This window comes from Ranitomeya variabilis, chromosome 1 (genome assembly GCF_051348905.1).
Source record: "Ranitomeya variabilis isolate aRanVar5 chromosome 1, aRanVar5.hap1, whole genome shotgun sequence".
Classification (NCBI taxonomy): Eukaryota; Metazoa; Chordata; class Amphibia; order Anura; family Dendrobatidae; genus Ranitomeya; species Ranitomeya variabilis.
Genome location: NC_135232.1, coordinates 536007838 through 536013837, shown reverse-complemented (window position 1 = coordinate 536013837; position 6000 = coordinate 536007838).

Here is a 6000-nt window from a genome sequence, read left to right as displayed (position 1 = left end):
AAGTCCCAGTTCAGCTAAGTTGAATTTTGTTTCTTGTTTTGCTATTTTTGTCCAGCTATCTGCAATGTGACTCTTCAGTGCTGGAAGCTCTTGTGGACAGAAAATTACTACTCCAGTGGCATGAGTTGTCACTGGAGTTTAAAGTAATTTCTGGATGGTGTTTTTGAATAGTGATTTTCAGGTCGACCGTGAAGTAACTCTTTCCTGTCCTTCTGCTATCTAGTAAGCGGACCTCACTGTGCTAAATCTGCTGTTCATCCTACGTATGTCATTTCCTCTGAACTCACCGTCAATATCTGTGGGGGCCTACTATCATCTTTTGGGGTTCCTCACTGGAGGTAAGGCAGGCCTGTATATTCCTCTTATAGGGGTAGTTAGATCTCCGGCTGGCGCGTGGTGTCTAGGGCATCGTAGGTACATCCCCCGGCTACTGTAAGTGTTGGGTCAGGTTCAGGTCACGGTCGACCTTAGTTTCCATCACCCGAGAGCTAGTCCGTTTTGTATTTTTTTCCCATGGTCATTGGGGTAACCATAACAGTGCTGCCTCTTTCAACAAAACCCCTGCTGGTATTCTCCTTCTGCTTGATCTCGTTTCTCACTCAGCACAATCTATCTCGCTTCTAGTCCTTTCTTGAGTCCCGCCGCTTCCAGGAGCCTGCGCGGACCCGTTACGTTCTTTCAATGCCAAGCCTCTGCCAGGATCCCACCCCTGGCAGAGACCCTACAGTCTCTTCCTTCACAACACCCTCTGCCACAGGGTGTTGCTCCGTTCAATCCCGTCAGCGTTCTCTCTAACTTTCTGCCTGACCCCCAGTTTACCCACTATGGTGGGGAGTGGCCTAATGAATAGCACCCTTAGCTCCCCCCGGAGGCCCAGCTGTGAAACATATTGGTGTCTGTGATACCTGATTGGAGGAACTCCTTCGGTGCCATCGAACGTACCATGGCTCCCCTTAGTGGTGAAGCCACAGTACTGCAACGACCAGGACTCTGGGGCGCTGCATAGACTTTTGTGGCGGGCACAAAAAACTGTGCCACAGTTGGGCCATACTGGTCTTGCCTTGGGCAGAGGCACTGCTTCTGCTCCCTCTTTGTGCAGAGCCTCCACCACTGCCTGGACGCACTGAGCTGCTTTGGAATGCACTAGCAGCACTTCTCTCAGTTGGAATGGAGATGATGGAATTCACCAGTGTGTCTTGGTACTCCCGCATTTTTCGCTCCCGGTTCAACGGTGTGATGAGGCTTTCTACGTTGTCCCAGTAGCGAGGATCGAGGAGGGTGAACAGCCAATAATCAGACATGTTGAGAATGTGGGCGATGCGGCGGTCGTTTCTCAGGCACTGCAACATGTAATCCACCATGTGCTGCAGACTGCCAACTGGCCAAGAAACGCTGTCCCCTGCTTGAGGCGTGATCTCTGCCCGCTCGTCATCACCCCACCCTCGCTGTACACACTGAGTACTGGACAATTGTGTAACTCCCTCCTCTGGATGGATGTCTTCCTCCTCCATTGACTCCTCCTCATCCTCCTCACAAAGTGTCCCCTGCCTACGCGTTAGTGAGGAACCACGTGGTGCTGACTGTCCAGAAGATGATGGAAATGGTGAATCCTCATCCTCCACCTCTTCCACAACAATATCCCTTAGCGCTTGCAGTGATTTTTCAAGCAGGCAGATAAGGGGGACAGTCATGCTGACTAGTGCATCATCTGCACTCGCCATCCACGTGGAATAATCGAAGGGACGCAAAACCTGGCAGACGTCCTTCATAGTGGCCCACTCTGTGGTTGTGAAGTCTGAACGGCGCGGAGTGCGACTTCTTTGCGCCTGATGCAGCTGGTACTCCATTACAGCTTGCTGCTGCTCACACAACCGCTCCAACATATGTAACGTGGAATTCCACCTGGTAGGTAGGTCACATATGATGCGATGTTCTGGCAGGCGGTGTCGGCGCTGCAGAGCCGCAATGCACGATTTTGCCATGCTGGAACGCCGCAAGTGGGCACACTCTAGGCGGACCTTGTGCAGCAGTGCATCAAGATCCGGATAGTCCCTCAAAAAACTCTGCACGACCAAATTGAGCACATGTGCCAGACATGGGATGTGAGTGAGGTTGCCGATGCCCAGAGCTGCCACCAGATTTCGGCCATTATCACACACTACCATGCCTGGCTGGAGATTCGCTGGCACAAACCACACATCGCTCTCCTGCTTGATGGCATTCCAGAGCTCCTGCGCTGTGTGGCTTCGATTTCCCAAAGAAATTAATTTCAAGACGGCCTGTTGACGTTTGGCCACGGCTGTGCTCATGTCAGTCGTAACAGGTAAACGTTCATCACGGGTCCATGTGGAGGTGGACTGTGACGGCTCCTGCAGCGATGATTCTGAGGAACTGGTGTAAGAGGAGGAGTCAATGCGTACAGAATGGATTCCTGCAATCCTTGGAGTGGGCAGGACACGTCCTGCGCCACTCGCACGATCTGTACCCGGCTCAACGACATTAACCCAATGGGCAGTCAGGGAAAGGTATCGCCCCTGTCCATGTTGACTGGTCCACGCATCGGTGGTGAGGTGGACCTTGTTACTGACGGCGTTCAATAGCACGTGTTTTATGTGTCCCTCCACATGCTTGTGCAGGGCAGGGACAGCTTGCCTGCTGAAGTAAAAGCGGCTGGGCACATTGTACTGTTGGACTGCCAATGACATCAAGTCACGGAAGCTGTCAGTCTCCACCAGCCTGAATGACAGCATTTCCAGTGACAGAAGTTTGGCAATGCCTGCAGTCAGACCCTGTGCTCGTGGGTGGTTTGACGAGAAAGGCCGCCTTTTCTCCCATGCCTGTACTACCGATGGCTGTAGACTGGGCTGGGAGTGTGTGGATGACTGGGAAAGTGGTGCTGCGGGTGGAATTACAGTGGGTTTCTGAACTCTGGACAACAGGGCCAGAGGTTCTTCCACGGCGATCCTGGGAGGAAGCCGAACCAGCTGCGTGTGAGCTGGAGGAAGAGGCAACACGAGCTGAAGAGGTGGTAGCTGCCGCTGTTGGTTGGCCTAGCTCTTCAGTGTGTTTTTCTAACTCCGCCGCGTGCCTGTTGCGCACATGTTTCCACATGTTGGAGGTATTGAGGTTGCTGACATTTCGACCTCTTTTGACTTTGTGATGACACACCTTGCATTTGACATAGCAAATTGTTATGACCCCAATGGCGAGGGTCTCAGAGGAACAAGTAAGTCTGCGAAGTACAAAAATCCAGCTCATAGGGCAGTGGTAACTGGGTTGACCATATATCTACTCCTAACGCCAACACTAGAAGTAGCCGGGGAACATGCCTACGTTGGTCGCTAGATGTCTCGCGCCAGCCGGAGGACTAACTACCCCTAGAAGAGGAAAACAAAGACCTCTCTTGCCTCCAGAGAATAGACCCCAAAAGTAGGATACAAGCCCCCCACAAATAATAACGGTGAGGTAAGAGGAAATGACAAACACAGAGATGAACTAGGTTTAGCAAAGAGAGGCCCACTTACTAATAGCAGAATGTAGTAAGATAACTTATATGGTCAACAAAAACCCTAACAAAAATCCACACTGGAGATTCAAGAACCCCCGAACCGTCTAACGGCCCGGGGGGAGAACTCCAGCCTCCCTAGAGCTTCCAGCAAGGTTAGGATACAGATTATGTACAAGCTGGACAAAAATGCAAACAAAAACAAATAGCAAAAAGCAAGAAAGCAGACTTAGCTTAATTTAGCAGGAACCAGGATCAGTAGACAAGAGCACAACAGATTAGCTCTGATTACAATGTTGCCAGGCATTGAACTGAAGGTCCAGGGAGCTTATATAGCAACACCCCTGACCTAACGACCCAGGTGAGCATACAAGGGATGGCAGGCATTCCCAGAGTCAAATCACTAGTAACCACTAGAGGGAGCCAAAAAGATAAATTCACAACAGTACCCCCCCCTTAGTGAGGGGTTACCGAACCCTCACCAAGACCACCAGGGCGATCAGGATGAGCGGTGTGAAAGGCACGAACCAAATCGGCCCCATTGCATATCAGAGGCGACCACCCAGGAATTATCCTCCTGACCATAGCCCTTCCACTTGACCAGGTACTGAAGCCTCCGCCTGGAGAGACGAGAATCTAAGATCTTCTCCACCACGTACTCCAACTCGCCCTCAACCAACACCGGAGCAGGAGGCTCAGCAGAAGGAACCACAGGCACAACGTACCGCCGCAACAAGGACCTATGAAATACGTTGTGGATGGCAAACGACACCGGAAGATCCAGGCGAAAGGATATAGGATTAATGATTTCCAATATCTTGTAAGGACCAATGAAGAGAGGCTTAAATTTGGGAGAGGAGACCTTCATAGGAACAAATCGAGAAGACAGCCATACCAAATCCCCAACGCGAAGTCGGGGACCCACACCGCGGCGGCGGTTGGCAAAACGCTGAGCCTTCTCCTGTGACAACTTCAAGTTGTCCACCACATGACTCCAGATCCGCTGCAACCTATCCACCACGGAATCCACCCCAGGACAGTCAGAAGGCTCCACATGTCCCGAGGAAAAACGAGGATGGAAACCAGAGTTGCAGAAAAATGGCGAAACCAAGGTGGCGGAACTAGCCCGATTATTAAGGGCAAATTCAGCCAACGGCAAGAAGGTCACCCAATCATCCTGATCAGAAGAGACAAAACACCTCAAATAAGCCTCCAGAGTCTGATTAGTTCGCTCCGTTTGTCCGTTAGTCTGGGGATGGAAAGCGGATGAAAACGACAACTCAATGCCCATCCTACCACAAAAGGATCGCCAGAACCTGGAAACAAACTGGGATCCTCTGTCCGACACAATATTCTCAGGAATGCCGTCCAAACGAACCACGTTCTGGAAGAACACAGGAACCAGATCAGAAGAGGAGGGCAGCTTAGGCAAAGGAACCAAATGGACTATCTTGGAGAAACGATCACATATCACCCAGATGACAGACATGCCCTGAGACACCGGAAGATCAGAAATGAAATCCATAGAGATGTGTGTCCAAGGTCTCTTCGGGACAGGCAAGGGCAAGAGCAACCCGCTGGCACGAGAGCAGCAAGGCTTAGCTCGAGCACAAGTACCACAGGACTGCACAAATGACCGCACATCCCTTGACAAGGAAGGCCACCAAAAGGACCTGGCCACCAGATCTCTGGTGCCAAAAATTCCCGGGTGCCCTGCCAACACCGAGGAATGAACCTCGGAAATGACTCTGCTGGTCCATCTAGCAGGCACAAACAATCTGTCAGGTGGACAAGAGTCAGGCCTACCAGCCTGAAATCTCTGTAACACACGTCGCAGATCTGGAGAAATAGCTGACACGATAACTCCTTCCTTAAGAATACCCACAGGTTCAGCGACTCCAGGAGCATCAGGCACAAAGCTCCTAGACAGAGCATCGGCCTTCACATTCTTAGAACCTGGTAAATACGAGACCACAAAGTCAAAACGGGAGAAAAACAATGACCTGCGGGCCTGTCTAGGATTCAGGCGTTTAGCAGACTCGAGATACATCAGATTTTTGTGATCAGTCAAGACCACCACACGATGCTTAGCACCCTCGAGCCAATGACGCCACTCCTCAAATGCCCACTTCATGGCCAACAACTCCCGATTGCCCACATCATAATTTCGCTCTGCCGGCGAAAACTTCCTAGAGATAAAGGCACAAGGTCTCATAGTAGAGCAACCAGGGCCTCTCTGCGACAAAACGGCCCCTGCCCCAATCTCCGAAGCATCCACCTCAACCTGAAAGGGAAGTGAGACGTCAGGCTGGCACAAAACAGGCGCCGAAGTAAACCGGCATTTCAACTCCTGGAAAGCCTCCACGGCAGCAGGAGCCCAGTTAGCTACATCAGAGCCTTTCTTGGTCATATCCGTCAGCGGTTTAACAACGCTAGAGAAATTTGCGATAAAACGACGGTAGAAGTTAGCAAAACCCAAGAACTTCTGAAGACTC